Source organism: Stegodyphus dumicola, chromosome 10 (genome assembly GCF_044657685.1).
Source record: "Stegodyphus dumicola isolate Sdum_Otavi_A_Nest chromosome 10, ASM4465768v1".
In the NCBI taxonomy this organism is placed as follows: domain Eukaryota; kingdom Metazoa; phylum Arthropoda; class Arachnida; order Araneae; family Eresidae; genus Stegodyphus; species Stegodyphus dumicola.
The window spans coordinates 172,320,965-172,348,592 of NC_140777.1; the positions used below are offsets into that span (position 1 = coordinate 172,320,965).

Below are 27,628 nucleotides of genomic sequence, written 5' to 3' on the forward strand. Positions count from 1 at the left end.
TCGGCTACCTTGCTTACGGAAGCACCTACCATACGTGCTCCAACAATTTGCCCACGTTCGAAGTCTGTTAACTCTGACATAATGCAATGACAACCTCACATAACAGTACTCCGACAACAACTGAACTGTTTAGCACATTTACGAAGTTGTATAGATGGCGTCAGTAGTCAAAAACGCCAGCGCCACCTACATATTTCATTAAAATCAATCTTTCTTTTCAAACATGCATTTCACAAGGTGTTTTTATATTTTTGTCCATCCACTGTACGAGTATAAACAATTTGCGTACAAATCAATTCTGAGCTATAAATAATTTTAGCTAAGTTTTTTACTTCATAAAATTAAAAAAGTATTGAGCAATGAGAATATCAATTTTCTATAGAAAAAGCGTTTGTTTTTTCAAATGTACAGAGCCTGGTTTATAATCGTAATGCATATTTTTGAAACATTAAATGCATCTAGAATGTTTTCCTAGATGCAACTTCTGGATAAAAACAAATCCAGTGATAAAAGAGGATAAAAAATATGGATTTATTTGAAGGAAATATTAGCTGTTGATATTAAATGACTATCATTACATTTCCAAATAGTGTAGATTAGATTACAAATTCCAAAACAAACATCACAAAACAACGAATGCCAGGAATTGCAAATTTAACTCCATTTTATTTTTCTTTAAGGTGATTCAAGAGTTACAGATTTGGAAAAGTTAAGAAACTTGTTCTAGCATTGAGAAAAATCTTTCTTTTTACTTTCTTATACGAAGTAAAGGAGTAATGTAATCACGAAAAATTTCGGGTATCCTATTTCAACGAATATATCCATTTTGATCACTATAGCCCTCCAGCCCAGAGCAGCAGACGAGCTCTGGAACTGCCCAGAACAAGATGTGTTCCAATGAACAGGGATGAGGATCCAAGATTCTTTAGGTTTCGGGTGCAAGCAGACGATGTCTACAGCTAGCCATGGATGAGGGCAAGACGTGCCCTGTCTTGTTTATACCGAGGACTGTTAGAGGATTTAAGATTTCCAGTTATGCCCTCCTAATTGACAGTTCTGTAAGACGTAATCATTTTTATGAATTGTGACTGTACTGTTCGTCGACTTAATGTAATTGTACGGTTGCAGCTTTTATATCAATTCCATCCATCACCACCTATGTTAATTTAATCTTTTATCATCGATTCATCTGATTAATCTTATAAATAAAATTAGTTAGTTATGTTTAACTCGTGGTATACCTGTATTGCATAACCCCACATTTATAGATTTTAAACACCTGTTTATTTCTGAGTGGGCAGTTTGCCAAGGTATGATAGCAGCTACTTACAGCTAGCAATAGGGCATTTTACAAGATATTTTCTCCCTCCTTTCTGCATGTCTTCGTGTAAGGTTAGTACATTCGACGCGTATTCGAGAGATCCAGTTTCGAGTTCCTGCGAGAGTACTGCTCATTTTTCATATCTCTCGCTTAAAAAAATCTTAGTATCTCTACACTTTAATGCTCAGGTTTTCTGTACATGAAGTCTACTTTCTCAGACAGTGATTAGACTGAAGCTTAGAGAAGCTAGCCCATCTGTATTTAAATCTGAGTAACAAAGAGCATGAAACCTCTGAACACTGGCAGTTCAAATCGGATGCAAATTGTAGCAAAGTGCTGAATGGGTGTGTTGCGAATACGAGAGGGGTTTTCATAGGTTAGGTTCGTTCTTTAACTATAGAACTAGCACATGAAGACTATGCGCCTAAATTAAGAGATACCTTCGGAGAGGATTTTTTTAAGGAAACAGGTTCGCATTCACTTTACACATGGTGAAAAATACGAAAAACGGCCATGTAGTCAGACCGTTCGTTTGGAAACCAGGTCAAGATAATATTCTGCCTTAAATTATATTGATTTTTATTACTTACCGTGCTTATTTTATATTGGTTCATTAATTGGAGGATCTTGGAAAAACATTAACTTGAAAAGTAGTTCTAAAAAGAGCATACCTTTTTTCACGCTAGAAATATGTGAATAAAATCATAACAGTGAAAAAGAATTACAATTTCATCCAGTCGCGTACGCACTACATCATTTAATAGTATGTCATTGTATAATAGTTAATGCATAGCATCTTCGCTGTGCACTTTTTGGTTTAAAAGGGATTGAACTATGTTATTCTTATGTTGAGGTTAAGGCGTTTATACTTTAGTTAATCTACATGCAATAGTTGTAGAATTGTAAAATTATTAACAATTTAAAAGTTTAATTAGCGCTGCTAAGCCTAACGATGTCTCCATTTGTTTATACTTGAAACTCTTAGAAGAGCAGTGAATTAAGTCAGATGGTGCACCGAGTTCGGTGTCTTTTTGCCTAGAGTGACCAAAAGTTAACTTTCAATTCTGTGCACCGAAAATTTTGTCTTTCTACCCACTTGGTTTTGGCAGAAACTAATTTTAATCGTAAAAATACCTTTTTTTTAAAACGTTTTAACTGTATCTGGTGTTTCAAGGTTTTCTGTATTCTACAACCTTTTCAATGAAGAGTGAGTTTTTGTTTATTTTTACTTTGCCGCGAAGTGCGAACTGAGTTGATTGAATTAGAAATGTATCTCTAATAAAATTCGAGGAAATAAACTGTAGACATTAGGATTTTCTTGAAGCAAGAGAGATAACAAATGAGATATGCCCTCGCCGGCAGTCGAACCACGGACCTCTCGAATACGCGCCCAGTGTGCTGACCACTACACCACGAAGGCGGACTCTAACCTCGGACCTCTAGAATACGCGCCGAGTATGCTGACCACTACACCACGAAGGCATGCTAAAAAGGCGGGAGAAATACCTTATAAATTTTAAATGAAGTATAGCAAAAATGTATGCAATTTAATAGACCATACAAGGAGATCATTTGGCGTCCCCATGAGATATATTTCTTAGCGTTTTCTATTACGCTAGTGTCCACTTAATAAATATCAGTATCTCAACGTATTTGCTGTATGCGATTATATTAATGAGAAGGGGATGTTTCAATGAATTTTTAATGAAAATTTTCTTTCTTCAACATAATTTAAGAAGACTTATCTGATAAAGTATTAGAGTAAACTTGTCTAAGTAACTTAGGATTTTTTTATTATATTAATAAGTTTCCTTATCTTCTTAAGGGATTACCGAAAGAAAGTAATGAACTCTGAAGATTTATCTGTTAGTAGCAGTTTCTCATGCTTTTAAATAGCGGTATTAATGTGAATGCTAAAGGGCTGCACATCTAAGAAAACCCTAATTTTTAAAAGTTTGTTTTACAATGAAAAAGGACTTCCTAAAATGCACGCCCATCAATGAGTTTCAAGTATTGAAGACAGTTTTTACACTGAAGAAAAGAAACTTGAGGTAAAACTAAGTAATTTAATTTTCTTTTAATTAAACGTTAATTGATAAGTATCGTATTATTTTAATTTATTTACTTCCTTATACGAAGTAAAGGAAATTTCGGGTATCATATTTCAACGAAAATATCCATTTTAATTGCTCTCGTATCCATTTGAATGATTTTTTTGCGTAACATCTGTACTTACGGATAGAATAAAAGACTCTTTCTTCCAAAACGGATTGTAAAATGGATTTAGAGGAGAATTGTTTCGTGATGTCTGTGTATATCTCGCATACTCAAAAACGAGTAGCACAGACCGTTGAAATTTTGTATATGGAACTGCTATATGATCTAGTTGTGCACCTCTCACCATCGTTGAAATCGGCAGCACCAAATCTCTCTCTCTCTATATATATATATATTGCTCTTCTGTTACTCAGCTCGGTGAGCTCAGTATTTTTATTCTTATATGCTGGTAAATTAGTCATTTGTTTGCTTTAAAAGTGATTGGATTATATTGTTTTTATGTTCCGGTTAAAGTTTTTATGCCTTTAGCTAAACTGCATGCAATAGTTGTAGAATTATTAACAATTTAAAAGTTTAAGTGGCACTAAACTTAACGAGGCCATCATTTGTTTACATTTGAAACTCATAGTAGAACAATGAATTAATTCAGTTGGTGCACTAAATTCAGAGTGTTTTTGCACGGTGGTACCGAAAGTTAATTTTCAGTTTTGTGCACCAAAAATTTTGTCTTCGTGTTCATTGATCAAATTGCTTGTTTTGGTGTAAAAACTCTAATTTTAATGATATTTTTTTAACTGTTTTAAACTGTATTTCCTGTTTTAAGTTTTTCTGCATTCGACATTTTTTAATGAAGATGAATTGAGTTTTTATGCATTTCTGCCTTGTCGCGAACTGAGAACTGAATTAATTGAATGAGAAATATATCTGTAATGAAATTCGAGGAAATAAGTTTAAACGAAATGCAGCAAAAATGCATATAATTTAATAGGCCGTACAATGAAGCCTTATGGTTCCCAAATCAGATATTTTTTAAATATTATCTGCACTAATCAATTTTCGTTTAAAATTCGTGATTAAGATTTAATTATAAAAGCCAAGTTTAAATAAAATCTACTTATCATTTGAGAGGTGTCAAATACAAGATGACACAAAACTATATTCCGTATTTCGAAATATAATTTTGTTATCTTTTCAGCATTTAATAATTTTCTTTGAAAGATGATATGCGAAATATCCACGAATAAAAATTGATTTTTTTAGTCCAAAGGAGCAATTTGCCCAGAAGGACTATTAATTTCGTTTTGGCATTTTGCGTTGATTCACTACAAACGTTGATACACTTTTCAAATTTTTGTCACCAAATATTATCGCCCTGTATTATATTTAAAGAAATTAAATAATGAAAAATCTGCATAAATATATATATGTTTCTCGCATTGTGATAAAATAACAGTACCTAGAGCCATCGAATATTGAATAACGTAATCCTCCAGCGAATATGGACGTCTAAAAGCCCTAATTTGGAATTTGTTTTATTATCTATTTCATATTTTGTCAGACATTAGAATTTTTGATTAAGAATTTCAACAATTTCAAACCGAACAATGGCTACACAATACGAAAAAAAATATTTCAGCCAAAGACTCTGTATCGGAAATTCTAAAAATATGCTCATTTTAAAATTATTTTGCGATATTGCTGTTGAACTGAATTTTATAGATTATGTGCGAAGACCATGATATTTAAAAAATAAAGATAACACGCAAAACGTTAAAAAAACGCCCCTTTGGGGGTAATGTAAAATATAAAAGCTTTCAGATTTTTGTTTTCTTCGATTGTGTCGATTAGCCTTACGATCAATAGAAGGAAACAAGTGAAATCAGAATTTATATTCAATGACTTTTAAATATGCTTGTTATAATTATAGACTGTTTTAAATGCTTGTTATTTAGTCGTTAGTTTTAGTATTTAGTCGAAGTTTCCTTTTTCTTATTTGATTATATTTCTAACTTTCTAATCTTGTTGCTTTAGAATTATCAGAATTTTTTTTTTTTATTTACACTTAGATTCAATCATTGCTTAACTATGTGTTTTTGAATTTGTTTACAAATATCTTATGTTTTGAAAGCAAATTACTCCAAATAATCAAATATTGATTTCCCTTTGTAGTACTGATTTCGCTTTACAAAATAATTTTATTCAAAAAATATCTTATTAAAAAATTTACAAAATAGCCATATTTCACTTTACAATATATATATTGCTTAATGATAAATAATTCGGGATCCAGTATTATGTACTTATGCAGAATATGAAGTTAACGAATACTAGGGTAATGTATTTTTCTTTGTACGTTTACAAAATCTTTATATTTCTAACTCTATAATTTGTTTTTCTGTTTGATGTGGTGAATAGTGTTTCCTTCAGATTGTTTTAAAACAGGATAAATTCAAGAAGGCATCTGAGTGTAGAACTAAATTATTGTATTAGAAATATTCATGAAAAGTTTTCATGATGCTTTTCATTTGCCGTTCAAAATCTTTGAACTTAAACAATTTTCTTTATTTTATGTTTTTACAATAGTTTATCAGGAACGAAATATAAAAAAGCGAGAATAGTAAAATTTTGTAGTTTACGTAGCAATAATTAATTTATTTTCTTTTTTTTAATTATTTAAAAAAATTGCATATGCGAATAATAAAAAGAACATTTCTTAAATAACAGTAAATTCATTTGGCTCAGATTTTCTAATTTAGTGGTATCTCGACTTCGTAAAACAATAAGTTGCACAAAAATATCAAGAAAAGAAACTAAAAAAATATATATTAATTTTATTCAGAATACACAACAGGATGAAATTTTTCACTCTAAAAGAAATAGATTTTCAAGTTAGTTGTCTCGCCTTGGATATTGGGTTTTCTGCAAAAACTAATAGCATGAGGAAAAAACAAATGTACAGGCGACATCTTTCATCTCAGAATGGTTATAGTGCATATTTTTCCATGTCAGATTCAGGAGATCCAGAAGAAATTTTTCCCTTCCACCTGAAAAATAGAACAGTAAAGAAATATCTGAACTTTGGGTTTAGTTTTAAAAGTATAATTAAATTTTATAAAAAATTTTTACGAAAATAATTTTTACATAATTTTTCTGTTAAGTTCCATGGACAGAGAATTCATTAAGCAATTAATGAACGTTAACGTTTTTATTATTTTTAATAAATTAACGTTTATGATAATAAATAATAAAAACGTTTATTAACGTTTTTATTATTTTTTAGACTACGTTCTTTGTTATAAGAAAAAAAAGTCTGCTTAGAAGTTTTTTTAGATGCTGTATTTTTGATAAGATATTTTTTCCATGTATATTTTTGAAAGTATAAATTACCGTCTGATACTCGACAGTTTTATTTTCTTGCAAAATGGCACTTTTAAAGAATGAATGAATAGAAGGCTATGTTTGTGCTCTATACGAAGAAAATTATTCGTAGTTAGTTATTAAAAAAGGTTGTGAAAGTCATGAGTTTTCAATATCTAAAGCTACAATAGGTAATATTGTCAGCAGGAGAGGAAAAAACGTACGTACGTTAGAGTTTGGCTTCAAGTGGAAAAATTTAAATACATATCAAAGGTAAAAGTGGAATGTTTCGAACATTGCAAAGGTAAAACATTTGATGCTAAAAGAAAAGCCAGCAAATCATTTTTAAATAAAGTTAATCGTTAGAACTTGCATAAACATAAGCACTACAAAATAATGATACTCTAAATTCCAAACCAAAAACTTTAAATTATTTTTCAGATTTCTACAATCGAAATTTGCTTGACCTTTTGACCTTCTTCTGATCTCTATTTGTTTGTACTGGAGAATCATTATGTTATTTTGATAGCAGGGTATATGAAAAATATACAATGCCCTCGTCAGGACTCGAACCCTGGACCTCTCGAATCCGCGTCGAGTATACCTCCACTTACACCATAAAGGCATGCGGAAAGGAGAGAGAAAATACCTTATGCACTCCTCTTTTTAAAGGGCGACTGGGGATTAGAGAAACCAATGGCCAACTCCTGGTGGTGACTAATCGTCCACCATCTTTTTGTTCGGCCGCCATTTGTGAAACATTAATTTTTTTTTTCAATGCTGGAGACGTGAAAAATGTGCAATGTCCTCTCCGAGACTCGAACCTGAACCTCTGAATACGCGCCGAGTGGGCTTACCGTTACACCACGAAGGCATGCTGGACGGAGGGCAGTACCTTATAGTATGCATACAAAACTTGTTGATCTTTTAGAATGTAATATCTTAAAATATTGCCCTTATTCACATTTATATTTGATGATTAGCTAAAAGTGTGAAAAAAACAAGAATAATTCGAATGCGGAACATGCGATTCTAATTATGAAATTGAAATTTTAGTGGAAGGTTTACCTTTGCTAAGATTTGAAAATAGTAATTTCTGGCTTTTAAAGAAATTTGCAGCAATTGAAAAGCAACACCCATGAGATCTCAATTCTAAAAAGAATCCTCAGGGGCTACGACTACTATTAAAGGAATCTTCCATTCCTAGTCTCAATGTCTCGGTTTCGAAATGCAACAGATAATGTTTATTCTCGAAGTGCATTTCGCTTTTCAGCAGCTTTTCTCCAGATGATGCGATTTAAGTTAGTTAATAGAATTACTATGTTTTTAGTAAAATTAAATCACGAAACCTGTTATTCAGAAATTGCATTACACTCTTTTTATTTGATATTTTATGTCGTATCATGCTTTTTTTAGATCGTCATTTAAATTTTAAATAGATATTAATTCAAAAATTTAAAGTTCCCATGAAATAAAATCTGAAATTCCATAAAACTGACCGTAACAAGAAAGTATGCAAAACAACTACATTTTTTTAAACATAAATGTACACTACAGTTAAATTTATAAAAATGTACTTGCTAAATTTAAATTTATAAAAAAATTTATAATTATTTATATATAAATTTATAAAAATATACTTATTATTATTCATTTTATGCGTATATTAAAACTGCTTTACGGGAAACTGCAATCTCTTTCGTCGTAAAATCAATTTAATTGGAATATTTTTGTCAGATTTTTCTCTGCGAAACTATATTGATTCTTATTTTTGTGACAGAAATATCCATGTTATAAAAACAAAGTTTTTATTCTTTTAGATCGAAGCGTACGAAAACTAATGATATAAGAGTAATACCATTAAATTTAGTTTAGATTTTAGTATTCTTCAGAAATGATGTGAGCATGTTAAAACTAAGTTTAAGAGTTTGTTTTAATTTTTTGAATTAAATTGAAAGCTGTTTATAATTCCAAACACTAATAAATATTCAGCATAAAAAGAGATTATATGAATGAAGGTTTACATAAAGCATTTTACTTATGCATTATATGATAAAGAAGTTTACAAGAGAAAGTTCTTTAAAGATTTTAAAAACTTTAGTATTATTTTAGTGGAGAACATAATGACATATATTATTTTAAAACTAACGGATGCCTTTAATATTGTTACGTTTTTTTCTTCTGACAAGAGTTGTTACGTTATAGGCTTCCTTCACGATCGTACGGGGTTCGCAGATTTGGAGTGAATGACGACGACACTTGATGAAGTATCGAAACACACTTTATTTACCAATATTAATCAGGTCAGCTCCAAAACACTTTTACAGTCATCGAAGATCTACAATTAACACTCTGGAACAATAAGCGGCACAGCCTTCACACTGTCAGGCAATAACGGTGGAGACAGCTTCACTGCAAAGCACCAGAGTACAGCTCCCGACTCTGCTCGGTCGTTCTCGGAACTTCACGTACTCTCGAGACTCTCCACGCCACAACTCGTGATGCACTCGACGATACACAGAGCACAGCTCCCGACTCTTCGGTTCAGTCTCTTAACATACTCTCTCGACGATGCTCTAACCGCGAAACATTAACAGACTCTTCGATGCACTCGACGACCCACTCGGCGCTAGACTTCGAGATGCTCACTCAATGACTGAGTATCAGCTCGCTAGACGAGGCACACACTAACTGACTGCGGACCAGCAGGGTTTATATAGCTTTCGAGGAGTGTTGGAGAACATTCTGGGCTAAACCGGTAAGAATTCTTTCCAGAAGGTTCTCCATCCGTCTATGGGATATCGCCAAATTTGTCGCCAAATGGGCGATTTCTCGTCAAATGTGGCAACCCTGCTTTCCCTTGCCATTTTATGACAACCCTGAATCTGCTTTGCGGGGAAGCCATCTTACCGCGCCTGTACATTTCGTAACAATATTATGCTTGCTAAAGCAGAAATAATACCTTTAGAATTTTCGTTTTTAAAGTCAATAGTAAATTACTTAAAACGGTAAACCTTAAGTGTTTAGCTCAAACAAGGCTTAAAATACATGAGCGTTACCGATCTGATAAATCGCAGCTGATATTAATTGCTAAATCTACAGAGTTATTTAGAATTTTTTGGTGACAGAAAACTGTAGAATTCCGCAATGCCGTCGCCGGGATTCGAACTCCGTTGAGCGTTGAGCGTGCTTCCAGTTACACTATGAAGGTATGCAGATAGGAGGAAGAAAAATATCTTATTTACTCTCCCTTTTAAAAGGCAACTGGAGATTAGGGGATCTAATCGCCAAACTCTGGAGGTGATGAATTATTTTTTGTTTGGACGCCACCTGTAGGGTCTTTTATAATTTTTCGATGTGAGGAAACTAAAGAAATCCACAAAACCCTTGCAGGGATTTGAACTCCGAACCTTGTAGAGTCCAGGTGGGTTAAACCTGGATTCTGCATCTGTAAACTGGAGTAGAAGGAAACTACACGGGTTCAAACCCTTTATTAACTCTTTAAATTTTACAATGCGTCAACTCGATGCTAACAAACTTCGCCTTTACTTGGGCGGTAACTGAAAGTCAGGTCATTGAAACTAGATTAACAAGCGATAAAACTAGCCTGCAGGGCTGAGCAAGATCCCGTAACTTCAACCCCCTTCTAAGCAAGTGGCAGCAAAGCAATGCAATTAAGCCGCTTGAACCAGCAATAATCAAATGTACCTACGGCCTAACTCCTACCGAAACTCGGCTTTTAACTACCTCCTTCAACATAGAAAATTTGCATTCGTTCACGTGCGCTACAACATTTAACTTTAACTATTCTGGCACTGACAATTAGGAGAATGAAGGCTTATAGGAAAGTTTCAAATAAAACTTTAAATTATTAGTTAAAATAAATACAAATCCCGACAACCTCCTAATTACGCGTCCAACGTGCTCTTAGTTACACCACGAAGGCATACGGAAAAGAGGAAAAAAAATGCATTATATATTTCAATGCCACATTCGGGCGCAGGAATATGTTATTCAAAATTAGATGGCTCTAGGCACAGTTGCTGTTTTCTCACAACACGAGAAACATACATACATTCATGAAGATTTTCCATTATAGATTCATTATGTATTCATTTTATTTCTTTAAATATATATATATATATTATAAGGTATTTCTCCCACTTTCCTAGCGTGCCTTTGTGGTGTAGTGGTTCTGTGCGCTGGGCCGGTATTCCAGAGGTCCGTGGTTCGATTTCCGGCGAAGGCGATTGCTAATGTTTCATCTCTCCGGCCTCCAAAAAATTACCTAATGTCTCTACAGTGGCGCCCGAACTAAACGTTTTGTGGATGATGATTCTCCACACCCAGGATTTGGCAATTGGGTCCCCTAAAAACCCTAGTCTCCCTTTAAAAAGGGGAGTATTTAAGGTATTTTCCCACTTTCTTAGCGTACATTCGTGGTGTAGTGGTTCTGCACATTGGGTCTGCCGGTGTCCGGAGATCCGTGGTTCGATTCCCGGCAAAGGCGATTGCCAATGTTTCATCTCTCCGGCCTCTAAAAAATTCTAATGTCTCTACAATATATAGGAAACCAACGGCTGCTCTAGATAATGGTGGACGTGGTGGTGCACTGATTAACCACTATGGTAAAGGAACAGTGCCCACGTCCTCCGTCACTCAATCACTCTGCAATATATATGGCGATAATATTTGGCACAACAATTTTAAAAGTGATTCAACGCAAAACCTATCTATTTCTCTCTATATATAGAGAGAGATAAATGATTAAAATTACAAAAAAATATTTACTGATTTTCCCCCCAGTTTTTAATATTAAGCGTGTTTAGTGATTTTTAGAATTCCGTAAAACTTTTCAGAGCGATTGAATATTTATAAAAGCAAAAGGCAAGAAAATATATAATATCTTAAGGATATTCTCCTATGATACAGTATCTTTAAGAAATATCATGTGCTTGGAAGTTAACAATGAAGATTAGAAACTTTGCTTTAAACACAATAAAAATAAAAATTGAGCTAGCTCATTAAGAAAGAAATGGAATGCTCAAAGAAAAAGCAACTAAAGTCGATTATTTTTTGATGAAGATGAAATAAGAGAAGATGTTTTTAGTTCTTTGATCCACGAAATTTATACAAAATGGGTAAAGTGAAACTTTATAATAATATCATCCTGATAAAGCATTAGAGAACTACAGAAAAGCATTTTCAGTAAAAATGCCATGTTTTACTTTAGAAACCTTTTAAAACCTAGTCAACCAACGTTGCCCAGATTTTAAAAGGTTTTACGTTGGAGAAATGTTGAGGAAAACGAAGGCCCAGTGAGTTTTAAGTAGACTCGATTGAAGCTTAAAAGTAAAGAAAAATAAAAGAATATGCCCCAGAAAGACAGTTATAACGATTATGCCTGTAGCAAAGTGTATAAGGTATAATCTCTCTCCTCCCAGCATACCTTCGTAGTGTAACTGTAACACACTCAACGCGTATTCGAGAGGTCTTGGTTCGAGTCCTGGCCAGGGCAGTGTTAATTTTTCAAGCCTCCTGTTTCAAAATATTCTAAAGTCTCTACAAGCGTAACTTGTGGTAAATCTTTAAACAGACATAATAGAACGTGAAAACAGTCTAAAAGACCTTTTTATTCAGAACTCATATAATTTATCAGAAGGCACATCTTTTGCTTATAAAACAGTCAACATTTGTGTGCAACTCAAAATGATAGGAATTCAGATTTAAAATAAGTGTTAAGTTACCCAAAGGCTACACAGAAATGATTAACGCGCACGTTGGCTCAACTTTATACCGGCCTGACAAGCATTATTAGCAAGAAAAAAGCAACGAAAACCTTCCTTTAAATAGTATCCCTTTCTACTTCATTTGAATATGCGCGAACTAAAAATTAGGATTCTGGTAGAAAAACGGAAAGGGAGAATGACAGTAATGATATTTAACATAAAATAACGGGTTAGTTAAAAGCAAATAAATGCTTATAGAGTTGTCTGATGTTTTTGTAGAAGAGGAATTTTCACAGAAACAAAAACATCTCTTTCTTCGCTCTTCTTTATCACTTACCACTTATACCATCCAACTTCCCTTCTTTCAGGTGTGATTAAATTTAATTAAGGTTTCGTCTATTTTATCTCATTATTAACATTTTGTGTACTTTTTTTTATCTTAGATTTAGTAATTTTCATTGGTTTTCTTTTATAAATTTATACACGTAGCACTACTGTAAGTTTTAAATAAGTAATAATCTATGATCCACTATAATCTATGATTAATCCATTTCGCATTAATTCCTAAAGGAAAAGTTAGAGCTTACAGATATTTCTGATGATGAATAGCCACCAGAAACAAAGTAAATTCGAGAACCGAGATTTCATTGTATATATAGATCATATAACACATTCATTCTAAATCGCCTTCATCATATGCAAAAAATCAAATTTTGTACATAGTACTGCTATAACATGTAGATGAGCACCTCGTATTTTGGTTTAAATCAGAAGCACCAAAAGTATATAAATATATTTATATATATATATCCACTCTGTTGCTCGGCTCAGTAAACTCAGTTTCTTTATTATATGTTTGTAAATTGTGCATTTTTTGGTTTAAAAAGATTGAATGATGTTGTTCTGTCTAAGATTTTTATGCCTTTAGTTAACCTGCATGCAATAATTGTGGAATTATCAACAGTTTAAAAGTTTTCTAAGTGCGACTAAGCCTAATTTTGGATTGCCATGACCGCCATGTTTGTTTACATTTGAAACTTAGCAGAATATTGAGAGCACTTAGTAGCCAATCTTACTTAGCAGCCAATCTAGAGAAACTAAGCTTCGCAACAACAAAGTAACGTCTTCTTTTATTATTGCGAATTAAGTTATGCTTAATTCATTCTGGAAAGTTATTAGCTTGTTTTCGCGTTGAAACTGTAATTACTCTATTGTGGTTTATGCGCTATTCACGAAGTACATTTAATTCAAAATTCGTTAACTGTTAATTCAATATGTTTAAATAAAATGCAAGAAAATTGCGTATAATTTAATATTTCGTATAAGAAAGTAATGTGGTGTACACATCAGATTTTTTAATTTATCTTCCTAACAATTAATAGACTTCTTAGAATACTTTTAATAAAATTAGATTTTTAAGTGAATATTTTTCGGTGATTATCTTGGTAAAAAGCCAGCCAGCCAATCCAAAATCTTCTCCCACATTCGCGTCGTTTTATTTATTTACCCACTGCTCATCATCCGTTTCGGAGGTGTTCTTCCATCGCTGTAGATGGAAATTCAATAACCAACTCTTGACGCTTGTCGAAAACGGAAGTTAAAAGAGTAAAATAAAATAAACGCTGTACCATCAAGGGAAGTTTTGAAACGCGCGAACTTGCCGAAGCAAAAATTCTCCGGTTTATATTCGGCGCGGACACCTGTAAGGTGATTTTCCGGCGCCGCTACTTTTCCCAAACTCCCCAACTAATTAATTCACCCCCTTCTCCTGCGTACTGGCTACAAGGAGTCTTTTTCAGTGGCCAGGACATGAAATATTCATAAGTGCTGGGTAATTAAGTCAGTCCCGGGCCCCCGCTTGACACATGTAGATGGAGCTGTAATTAACTTTGATCTGTTCTCCGGCGGGAAATTGAAAGGTGAACTCAAGAAAGCCATTGTCTCTCCGACCAAAAAGACATTACCACCGGTTGATCGCCGTCATTACGACCCACGGGCGCTAGGTGGCGTGACGAGCAAAGAAATCACAAAGACTTATTGACAGCGTGTCATAAATCTGGCAACTCTCCGGAGATGTGGCGGGAAAAGTTTCCTTTGTTGGCGAGGCGCACCATTATCGGAAAAGAATCGTCTGTGCTGTGACATTATTTGCTTTATGTCCGACATATTCGACATCTCCTCCCTTCCTCTTTATCCTTAATAAACTTATCCGCACTCTGAATGCATAATTAAAATTTCTGATTGGTTCGGGTAGTTTAGTTGGTGTAGAAAAATGTAATTTCCAAAAATAATTCTTGCACCGAAAAGAGACGCTAACTTTTCTCGCCATCGCGGATGATTACAAAATTAGGAAATCGTCTGAAACTCTTCTAATAGCTAAAAAGAGAAAACTGAGGGATAAATCTTGGAGGAGAAAATTTTCTCCTCGTAACGAGGCCTTTCATCGAGCGAAGTGTAATGGAAAAATAACGTCCTCTGGTAACACACTATTTTCTTAAAGAGAATTTTTAAATTTAAAACATGCGTCTGCAATCTATAGAACTATAATGCATATAATAATAATATAAATAAACTCCAGTATGTTATTATCATTATGTTAAAAACTTTCCTTGCGAATAAATTAAATATTTTGCGATTAGGTAGCCGTTTAAAGAAAAGAAATTTTTAAATTTTTGTTAGTTTTTTAATCACAACATTTTTACATACGTCATGCAGTAATCGTGGTGAAGTTTTCATCTGCGAGCTATTGTCTACCTATGCGATTATAAGCGTACAGTTATTTTGGGCTGAATGGGGAGCGTAGTATGCCTTCGTGGAGGATTTTCTAAAAGAAACTGGTTCGTATTTATGCTGCAGATGAGGAAAATCATGAAAACTCCTATGAAGCCATCTCTTTTGCCGTGTGTTGAGGTTGGATCGAACTACTAGCATTCAGCAATTTTACTTCTCGGTCCCTAGTAGCCACTGTGAATTGTGAAAATATCCCAGTTAGTTTCTCTGAAAAAATTCTTTAGGAAGGTAGGTAGGCCTCACTTACTTTATTTAATAAACTAACTAACCATTTTAATTAACTATTTATTGAGGTTGTTCCGCAGCATATACAGGGTGTTTCATATTGAATGGGACAAAAGGAAAAGCATAGTACAAATTCTTTAATTGATTTATTAAGCCGAAACAAATTAATTCTGAAACTGCAATTATGTAATTTTTATTTGGCAACAGCGAGAAAGCTTCCGGTTACGAAATCGCGGCTAGAGGAAATTAATTAGTTAATCAAAATGGCGCTATCAAAATGGCTAATTAGTTAATTAAAATGGCGCTATCCATGCAGGAGAAAGAGAACATCAGCTCAAACTGAAATAGTTGAATCGTTGTGCGAGTTCTGGCCGGAATGTGCCTCACGTAACGGTGTGGCGTGTGTCAGGGAAACGCCTACGGTTCAGATGGTGCAAGCGTTAAAACCTTCTGACAAGCCGTTGCATAAAGCTTTCTGTAAGAATTTTGCAAGATAAGCTGGTGGTAGATGGTTTTGCGCATAGACTTGTGTTTGCGGATGAAGCTACGTTTCGCGTTTCTGGCAAAGTTAATCACCATAACTTGCGATTTCATAGCCCGAAAAATCTATATGGTGGCATGGAACTTGAGCGTGATTCACCAAAGATGAACGTTTTCTGTGCCACTTCCAACCGCTGTGTTTTTGATTCCTTTGTACTTCCTTGTACGATTGTACGAAGTAAAAAGGAAATATTGTAATCGCGAAAAGTTTCAGGTATCATATTAAAAAAAAAAAAAAAAAAAAAAAAAAAAAAATCCTTTTAACGGCTATCGAATGCATTTTAACGATGTTTTTGCGTGACATCTGTACGTAAGGACAGAATAAAGGACTGAATAAATGAATTCTGAAGAGAATTTTTCGTGGCGTCTGTACGTACGTACGTATCTCCCATAACTCAAAAACAAGTAGCCTCAGAACGTTGAAATTTTGTATATAGGACTGCTATAACATGTAGATGTGAACTCGTATTTTGGTTGCAATTTATATACCAAAAGTATATAAATATATGTATATATATATATATATATATCCACTCTGTTACCCGGCTCAACGATTTCAGTCTCTTTACTTTTATATTGTTCGTAAATTTTGCATTTTTTGCTTTAAAAATGATTGAATTATGTTGCTCTTATCTTCCGGTTAAGGTTTTTATGCCTTTAGCAAATCTGCATGCAATATTTTTAGAGATGTCAACAATTTAAAAGTTGTTTAAGAGCCGCTAAGCCTAATTATTTTTGCAATGGCGGACATGTTTCTTTACATTTGAAACTTGGCAAAATAGCAGATTTGTTGTCAATATAGAGAGACTAAGCTTTGCAACAACAAAGATAACGCCTTCTTTTATTATTGCGAATTAAATCATGCTTAATCCATTCTGGAATTTATTCGAGGAAATAAGTGTTTAAGATTTACTTCGTAATATTTAATATAGATAGTTCGAGCTTTTATGTACTTTTGCCTTGTCGAAGTGAGAACTGAGTTACTTGAATGAGAAATACTGAATCGTGTGTGAAAACTATTTCTTTTTTGTTTTGTTTGCTTAATTTCTTTTATACATCGTTCTAGCTTTATTATAGTATTTGAATAGAAGATGTGGCAACGATTAGATAATTCTTCAAATGATATAAATTTATATGCATTCTGAGTTATAATAAGAAATAAATGTAACGCTGTTAAGTGAACCTAGCGCCAGAGTGTCGCTGTGGTAAACAGATAGAATGAATTTTAAAGAATGCATTTATTCCATTGTGGTTTATGCGCTGTCGGCGAAGTAGGTTTAATTCAATCCAATAAGTTTAAATGAAGAGCAAGAAAAATGCATGTAATTTAATATTCCGTACAAGGAAGTCATGTGGTGTACATATCATATTTTTATTTTTTAACATGCCTTAAACATATCTCTTAGAAAGGTAAAAGTTGCAATGGGATTTCTTTCTACACATGCACTGCAAAGCAAATTATTGAATAATATGAATTTTAATTCTATTAGAACATTGTTATATCGTTTATTACATTTGGAAAAGAGTTATGGAGACTGAAAAAACACCTGAAATGAAGCGTTTTCACTCAAAGATACCCTTTGTGCATTGGACAGTTAAAGAAGCAAAAGACTATGAAACGTTTTAATTGGCCGAAATGCAACCCTGCCTTTTTACTTCTTTGTACGAAGTAAAGGAATTACTATAATGCTGAAAAATTTCTGGTATCAAGTTATTTTTTTAAAATAATTATTTCTGGCAAAGAGTCAAAGAAAAAAAAATCAGCAAGAGAATAGTAAAAAAATCTTCACTCAGTATTGGATATTATTGGGGATTTTTATGAAAATAAGGCAGCATGTTATTAAAAGAACAGTAGCCAGAAATTTTGATACACCCTGTAAGGATTATGTTTATTTATCTAACAGTTAAACTTAAAGTCCTTTCCTATCGCTTCTTAATTTCGACTTTTACAACTTCCGGCCAGAACGTAGTTTTTAGAATCACGTTTGATTGCAAATTTACGAAGAGCGGTCTTTAACCGCGAAGTTCTACTGTGTTAGTTAGATAGAACCAGAGATTCTGGCTAGCACGCGTCCGCCTTTTTAGGCTACTCTCTCTTAAGCTGTTATTACGATCGGCCGAACTTTACGCCCTTGATAGCTTCGCAGTAATTAGCGTTAAGGGGCCAACTCTGTAGAAGTTTGATAGCTTAGGTGATGTCTTTTTAGTTAAGATTAGTTAAGTTTAGTTTTTAGTCTCTTAAGTTCAAGCCCGAGTGTCGGCTTTATTGTAAAACTCCAAGACGGAGTTCTGTTACACTTTATTGGAATAATAAAGGGTTATTTCCCCCTTCTATCTTGTTGTTTTCTATATCGCGAACTCAAGCGATCATTCGCTTACCAGTTCTTAACATTCTTCAAATTCAACTGTAACTTAGAAGTATACAGTACAGAAGGTAATAATAATAATGTACAGTAATGAAATTTATGGAATTAAAACAAAATTACAATGAATACAGATCTCAAATATTAATGAACACTTCCTTACCCTCCTTATTCCTGCCCACTAACGGCCGAGCGGTAAAATCGCTGAAAATTGGTAGTTCGGAGAGATGTTCGAATCGCCCGAATCGGCTGGCTGCATGACCGTTTTCATGATTTTTCCTATATGTAACGTGTATATGAGCCAGTTTGCTTTAGAAAATCCTCCACGTAGGCATCCATTCTCTTAGCAGATAGCCCTCAAGACTTTGCCGAAATCACATAAGCCATACCCTCCTTACTGATTGGCTGGTTTTGTAAGTACTAGGAGTGCCTTTGGTTCAACTATCTGAGTTCTTAATGAAAGGGTCTTTCACAACCTTCTTAGGTTTCCGTTTGTGTTCTAGACTTAGCGATAATTCGCTTAGTTCTATGTAATCTATAATTCGCTTTGTTCTATATAACGATCTATCGATCTGACTTAGTGCATTTTACCAAAAATGGTGAGACTCTACAGATTATTACACCGCTTTTGTTTAAAATAACGTAGCAGTCTTTTAATTTATTTCTCTTATTATTTTTTTTTAAATATGGATAAGAGATAAAGAGCTCTTTAACAACAATAAATGAATTCCAATGGCAAAAGATAAATTCAGCTTCTAAGGTTCAGTTCACGAATATATTTCACGCGAACTACCTTTGAAGCGTCCCCCCTACTCAAATATGTTGCTTATTAAACCTATCTTTTCACAGAACGTTACAGCTTACAAAATACTTCCTAATAATATACTTTTATCTTATAATAGAGTCGACCAGCGTTACAGACATATTCTCTGTATAGCAACCCGTTCCAGTACAAAGGCTCATTATAATGATTTCCATGTCTAATATCACATTTCCTTCAATATAACGGATCTATCGATCTGAAAATTGGTTCTAAACTTTTTTGAATAGATAAGTACAGTAAAATAAAGTTTTTCTAAGAAATAGATAATTCGTTTTAAGTGAACGACGCCAGCAAGGAACTTTAAGTCCAATTAAGTCCAATTTGCAATAGAAAAGTCTTAGTAAATGTAATAGAAGTGCAAAACATCCGCTTGACTGTATATGAAATGAATGTAAAATATGGTTGAAAAATTATACCTTTGAAGAATACGTATGAAATTTGGAATCCACTCTCCTCCGGAGGGGAAAAAATCTGAAAGGTTTCAGACTTTAAATTACGCCCAAAGCGGCGGTTTTTTTTTTTTTTTAACATTTTGTGTGTTACCTTTAGTTATTAAATACCATGATCTTCGAACTTAAACTATAAAGTTCAGTATAAAGTATCGCAAAATAATTTTAAATTGAGCCTATCTTTAGAATTTCCGATACACAGTCTCACGCGCTGGAGATAATTTTTTTTTTTTTTCTGTACAGCGTTGCCATTGCTCGCTTTGAAATCCTTGAGTTTGTTAATAAAAAATTCGTTAAAGTAGGATTATGTCATTCAAAATTCGATGGCTGTAGGTACCGTTGTTTTATCACAATGTGAGAAATAGACAACCATTTATGCAGATTCTTCATTATTTAATTTCTTCAAATATAATACAGGGAGTCAATAATGGGTGGCAACAGTTTGAAAAGTAAAACGGACATTCGGAGTGATTCGACGCAAAAACGCGAAACGAAAACAATAGTTCCTGAGAGACAAACCCCTTTTGGACTAGAAAGACATCCAAAGAAAGAAAACTTCTGTTACTACCTGCACTGCATGCACCCGAAAATTTTCGCAAATTTTAAAATTTGCACAGAGTGAATTTTTTCCTTAAATGTTGATGTTGTTTTAACCTTTTGCATATTACAAAAAAGATATGCTGAAAAAATTCTAATTGGATTAGGAATTAAGAGGGCTTTTGATTAAAGTCTGGTAACTTTGCAGAGACATCAGATTTTTTCCGGAGTAGGAAACAGGAAACGTTAGCTATGTTCTTGCCGGGATTCGAACCATGGATTTTCTAGTTGCCGGATGAAAGTGCTAGCACTAACGTCACGGAAGCCCTTATGTCATCTTTATGCAGGTAAAAATTCAAGAAGTCATCCTACAGAGGAATGCGATAATTCTTTGTATTTTTCCCCACTTAAAAAGCCATTGGGGAGAGGCACGAGACTCAGTCAACCAAATCCAGGTAGAGACGAATTACTGCCCTCTACATTTTATTTAGGGGGACAGAGCAGATAAACTTTCATTTTTAGAACAGCAAAAATGTGAGAAATGAAATATTCTCGTCGGAAGTCGAAACACGGATGTTCCAGTTATTAGGTGAAACTTGTTAATACATACACCACAAGAGGAGAGAACACGATAACTTTTTATAAATTCCTACACTTAGTAAAAACCACTCGGGATGACTTGGGATTCCCGCTAACGATTCGCCATGGATTTCTTTTACATGAATGTTCAATAAAACTGAAGAATTATCTGATATTCATGAAACACTACAAATTGTTTCTTCATTCCACAACGTGAAATGTTTTTATTTCCTTTACTTCGTAAAGGAAGTATTGTAATAGTGAAAAATGCTGGCTATCATATTTCATTCGAATTATCCATTTTGACCGTCCCCAAATCCATTTGGACGATTTTATAACTTTGATTTATGATGCCATCTGGGCGCGGAACAGTACCTGTTTACCATTGTTAACCAGCAGGTGCCCCGCCTTCTATCACCTATACCTAAAGGACTCTTTCTTCCAAAACAAATTGTAAAATGGATTAAAAATGGATCCAAAAGGGAGTTTTTTGTGACGCATGTAAATACGTATGTATGCATGCATCTTTCATAACTCAAAAACGATTAGCCCAAGTTTTTTCTAATATAGTCCAAACACAAGATGATGTGTCCTTATGCGACCTACAGCATACCTATGATGAGACAGGAATATGTAGGTCAGCTAGCCTAGCAGCGGCTGAGCGGTAAAGTCGCTGAACACTGGTAGTTCAGTTCGAGGTTCGAATCCTGAGAACGAGCTTGCTGCATGGGCGTTTTTGAGGATTTTTCCCATGGGTAACGTGTATACGAGCTAGTTTTCCTTAGAAAGTCCTCCACGAAGGCATCCCTTCTAAAGACAGATAGCTCTCGAGTGCTTTTTCTTAGTCAAAAAAACGAAACCAAAAATGATTAGCCGTAGACGTTGAAATTTTGTATATGGGACTGCTATAACATCTGGTTGTGCATCTCCATTTTTTTATTGCAGTCCAGCAGTACCAAACACACACACACATATCTAATTATCTATATATACAAATCCATCTCCCTATCCGACTTAAAAGTCCTTGTCCGGCCTTTATGTTCCCAATCGTTAGTCATAGTCACATATTTACATTACCGAACTCTTTTAAATGACAAAAGTATATTAAAAAGAAAATAACTTTCGATAAATAACGAAATCTAACTTTTAATGCTTTCTCCTGGTTCCTATTCTTAAATTTGGGAAAATTTTATACTCATTACTAATAAACAACGTTATAAGAAGTTTGACTCCCGTACGACAAATATTGACCGGCATATTTAATTTCAAGATTTGCAGTTTTTAATGTCATTTTCAACTTATTTTGAGGAACGGTTTTGTAGAGACATTAGGTAATTTTTGGAAGCAGAAGAGATGAAAAATTAGCCATCTCCTTCGCCGGGAATCGAGCCACGGGCCTCTGGAATACCGGCCCAGCATGCAGAACCACTACACCACAAAGGCACGCTAGGAAGACGGGAAAAATACCTTACAGTTTAATTAAGTTAGAATAAATCGAGGAAATAAGTTTAAATGGAGTGCAGAAAAAAAATGTATATAAATTAAGAGACAACACAAGGAAGTCATATGGTGTCCGCACCAGATTTTTTAGGAAAGGATAACTGTTACATATATGAATATTCTGGAAATTTTCCTTTTGATTTGTAGAATGCTAAAAATATTCAACAAATGCGAAATTCATCCGAAGGCGATTGAAGTTCAAGTTCGATAAATAATCAGTAATCGATGCAAGTGATTCTTCGGCTGAGGTCACAGAGAAGAAAATATCAGTCTGTATAAATTACAATGGAAATAAATGAAATTGTAGTGGTGCAAAATTTTTTTTCTGTACGAGGAAAATTTAAAACATTTAAAACTGATTAAAATATTGCATTCATTTATGCTTTTTCAGAGGTTAAATTAAATTAATAAATATTTATTAGTAACATGAGTGTTTTTAGGTAATAAAATTTTTAATTTTTTGATAATTTATTACAAGTAATTAAAATTATTGAGCTATATTTTAAAACTCTAATTTAATTCTTCGTGTATTTAGAGTTTTAACAGAACAAACAGCATGCCCATAAATTACTTTTTAGCCCACTTTCAAGAACATTCGATACAATGATCGTTTGATATATCCTCTTTTTTCACCAGTCCTAAGAGGGTCGTTATAACTCAAGTCGACTTAATAATATGCAATCACTTCAAAATTTATATTTGAGATTTTAATTCACTCTACTAAAAAAAAGGTAAGAAAAGTATTCCTATTACGCATTTTCTCAACTTTCTTCGGTAATTCTTTTCTAGACTCCATGAATTAGGGCTCAGAAAAGTACCGAACTTGCTTTTTAAATAAAATTCGGTAATTCGTAATGGTTAAAAAATTATGCAAGTCCTAATTTGCTAACACAAGTTTCAAAAATACTTTGCATAGATCGCACTGCCTCCTAGCGGTAAAATTATTACACAGCAAGAATTTATTCATTTTTCCCGGCTATATTTTTTCATATACGGTTGCGAAGAATATCGAAGAAGTGGTGAAACGAAGCTATAAAGTAGGGAGCAATCGAAATTAAATTTTGGCAGGATATCGTTGTTGAGAAGCCATTATTCGAATTTCAAATGACGCTCTCTAATATGAAATTAATTCCTCCATTTTTATCTTTTGTTTACCCTTATTCCTCCCGTTCTTTCTTCCGAGCGCCATTTTTTTTTTCATTCTTCTGCAGGAGCATTGCAGAATATAAATGAAAGCATTCTTTTTCCGTACCTCTACCTCTTCTTCCCCTTGCATCGCGTGGCACATTATTTTTCCGAAAATTTCTATGGTTGGGAAAGGATGGAAGAAAAGGAAGTTTTTTTTTTTCTATTTTTTTATTTTACTGTTCCCCAAAGTTTTGAAGAGGAATTCGAACTATGTGAGCGGCTCAAAATAACTCTCCCTTAATTTGCAAGAGGGGGACGTAAAAGAGAAGGGGAAAGAAAAGAATACCGGATCCCTTGCTTTGACCGAGATTTAATATATTTTGATTTTTGCAATGACATCACAGCCAAGTTTTTTTTCCTTTCTTTTTCCAGACCAATAAGAGACACTGATATGTTTTGAAACCATAAAGGTATTTTATAAAGAAATTAAAATTTTTTCCTTCGGTTAATATTCAGTAAGACGATTAATCGAGGCAAATAGAGTAAAAATTTCTTCTTAACTGAAAGTGCATACCTAAAATTGCACCTTGAATTGTTAAGTATATTTATTTTTGACAGCTTTAAAGATATGGGTCTTTTAGAATTGGAATAACTACTGCAGGTGTGAACGATAATATATCACGACATTGCTACTGACATGTGAATATTAACAAAAATAACAAAAATATAAAAGCAAACCTATCTTTGCTTGAAGTCGATTCTGCTTAGGCACTCACGGGAGCAAAAACTGCTTTGAAATGTTTTAATATTAGCCAAAAACTAGCTAGCCTCGAAACGAGGTTTTTCATTAATCCACTATAAATGGCGAATCACTTTTCAAATTGTTATCACCAAAATATTATCGTCCTGCCTTATTTTTTTAAAGAAATTAACTAATGAAGAATTTGCATGTATGTATGTTTCTCGCGTTTTAAACGACAGTACCTAGACCAAGGGGATTGGAAGACTATTAATGGAATTGTCCCTTTCACTGATCTTCCTCACTTATGGGTTCTACTTTAGAACTCATAAATTTCTGCGATTATAAAGAGACTTTTTTTCTTTTCACCATCGACGGAACAGCTGGCCTACTGGGTTAGGTGCTTTTCAGCCTGTTGGATCTCGTCGATGGAATTACAAAATAAATACATGAATAAATATAAATAAAGAGCTTAGTACCGTGTCCTCCGGGGATTGGCCACGAAACGAGGAACATTGAAATAAGGACCAGAACATGGAAAGAAGGTACATGGTGGGGGATTGCTGGGGCTAAGCGGATCACTTTTTTCACTATTATCGTACATGTTAGGATGTATAACTGTATGCCCAACATGCACGATAATAGTGCAAAGTGTTCCGCTTAGCCTCAGCAATACCCCCCATGCACCTTCTTTCCATGTTCTGGTTCTTATTTCAGTGTTCCTAGTTTCGTGGCCAAGAGACTACTGAAATGAGTTTTTATATGCTTTTCTTTACAGATGGCAGCAAGATGAACAACAAGGTTGGCTTTACATTTGTTCTTTCTGAAGAGCATTCCGAGGTTTGTTTTTTTAGACACCGTATACGGAATGAATGCACAGTTTCTCAAGCAGAACTTCTGTGCATTTATCTTGCCGTCAAATGGATCAAGGATATGGGACAACATCCTCAAGGTACCTTATTTGTTCTGATTCTCTTTCTTCTCTTCAACGTTTGAACAGTATTACCAGCTGCGACAAATTAGTTATCGAAACCCTAGTAACTGTTAGTTCACTTAGAAATAGAGGAATTGATATCCGCTTTGCTTTATGTGAGTGCTCATTATGGTTTTTATGGAAATGAAAGGGCTGATTTCTTAGCTAAAGATGCCTTAAATTTACCCATTGATATCAACATTAGCATTAAAAAGAGCTATTGGAAGTCCTTTCATTATAAGAAGCTTTTAGCTATGTGGAATGAGGAATATATTTCATCTTGTAATACTGAGGCCACCAAAAAGTTCTTTCGTTCTATTTACCATAGACTGCATTCCGAGTCTTTCCTCTCTATAAATTTTAAAGTGTCTCACTTTTTATCTGGTCACGGTAAATTTGCAAGTTACCTGTTTCGTTTTAATCTAAGCTCAAACAATTTATGTGAATGTTCAAAAAGAATACCTCAGGATGTGGAACATTTGATTTTCTCATGCCCTACATTTGATGGCCCTAGATTATGCTTACAGAACGATTTGAAAATGTTCAGAGTGACTTGGCCAGTGAACTTATCTCTTTTCGTGAAGTCCAGACTGCTGTTCTCTGCTTTTGTTCGTTTTATTTATGCATGTAATTTTTAATGTTTTAGTTAACTTACTTTTGTAAGCCCCGTGTTGTACATATGTGGTGCACGGGGAGTCTGGATGTTTTCAAAGGAAAAAAAATCTCCTCCGTATGTCGCGTCAAATGAAAATGATAATAATGACACAATTCCAGCCGTGCGATATGGGACGTTGTTCTGCTATAAGATTCCATTTCCAGTTGGGAAGATAAATCCTATGTAGTAAGGGTGAAATTGATATGCAGTTGCGTTCAGATAGTCCGCAGCTTTCATGGTCTGTTCTACCAGGGTCCCAAAGCTACCCATGAGAACGTCCTCCCTAAGCATAATACCGCCACCACCAGGCTGTGTATGACCTACTGTACAGAGGAGCAAGAAACTGTTCGCCTGGAAGACGGCGTACCCTGACACGACCATCGACGTGATGAATGAGAAATCGTGATTCATACAACCAGGCAACTGTCTTCCACTTATCCATGATCTAGTCTCGATGCTCCCGGGCCCCACAGGAGGCTTAGTTAATAATGATGCTTGGTCAACAGAGGCACAAGAGTGGTACGAGTTGCTTCGAGGACAAGTGGACATGCACCACATCAAGTTCTTTAAATGTTTGGTTGGATAAACCTAAAACGCTCTCAATCATTATTTTAAGAAATGTGTTGCAACAAGCAACTTGTGAAGTTTTCATATTTAACTTTTCGATTTCTTATATTCAAACCCCTAGGTTCGCATGTAGTTCTTGTTGATATCTATACTTGGGGAACCTTGGCTCTGTGTAAAAGAGTCAAGAACCGGAATCTTAGTTAAAGCCTCTCCAGACGACTTTAGCGTGTCGGACGACCAGTAGGTTTAAATTCTCCTCCACCTATGCTCAGGTTGGCGAAAAGGCATATCTTCCTGGGATCGGTCTTAGGTAGGCAAGGATTTGGGTCATTAAATTATTTTCAAACTCTTTCTCGAACCCGCTCCTACCAACCCCCACAGAATTATGCCAAAAGCAGTAGATCTCAGAATTGTACTAAACTGCAGGAGTAGGTAAAAAATTTAATTAGTTCTTTAACCTTATCTAGGAATATATCAGTCGTGTTTTAGAAGACGTCTTAGACTCCAAAGGAGGCAATTATGCGGCTGGAAGCAAAGTAGATCCACAGATTACTTTCCTCTATTTAAGTTCTTAATCTGCGCTTATTTATGAATAAATTGAGAGTACCAAACAGACGTTAATACTGTATTTGGTTTTGTTTAAGCCCTTCGACTTCTAGGGAGTCCTTTAAGCTCGTTAAGGTTTCCACTGTACTGGAGTTTTTTAAAGAGGATTGTTTAAAATTCTCTATATCTGCCAATCGTAATTGCGATGAATATTTCAGTATAGTTTTATTTAATTTAATTTGTGTTTCTACAGGTTAATTCTTATAATATCGAAGTTTTGCTTCTGAAACTCAGAAGCTTCCTATCCACCTACGAGAAAGATATTTTATTGATTAGAATTCCAAAAGGCTTCATGCCTCTTTATAGTATTGCACAAACAAATGTTGTTGTGACTTTGTAGAGACATTAGGTATTTTGGAAACAGGGGATATAAAAAATGAGCAACGCCCTCGCTGGGAATCGAACCACGGACTTCTGGAATACGTGCCCAGCGTGCAGACCACCACACTACGAAGGCATGCTAGGAAGGGAGAAATACCTTATAACTTATCTCACTTGTCTGACAGTAACATCAGAACAAGCCCACGACAATAATCACAAATCATCGTCGGAAGTTGGGCAAGATTGCTCCTGTCATTGCCAAGAGCTTTGAGCACCATACAGGTGATAGTACGACTGAATGCCGCCACAAATTTTCACGGAGAATCCCCCCGGACACAGGTCTGAGGGTGTCCCATCCTTCTTCCTCT

The 27,628-nt window shown here is 34.4% G+C and overlaps 1 long non-coding RNA gene across 7 annotated transcripts in view; it reads right to left on the reverse strand.

The window, feature by feature from the left end:
* Window positions 1-6,194: 6,194 nt before the first annotated feature.
* LOC146995202 (uncharacterized) overlaps window positions 6,195-27,628 on the reverse strand; it is a 431,299-nt gene continuing 409,865 nt past the window's right edge. For all 7 annotated transcript variants that reach the window (XR_015043715.1, XR_015043714.1, XR_015043718.1 and 4 more), the window contains one exon: window positions 6,195-6,423. This is a non-coding gene — a long non-coding RNA (uncharacterized LOC146995202). The remainder of the gene's footprint in view (window positions 6,424-27,628) is intronic.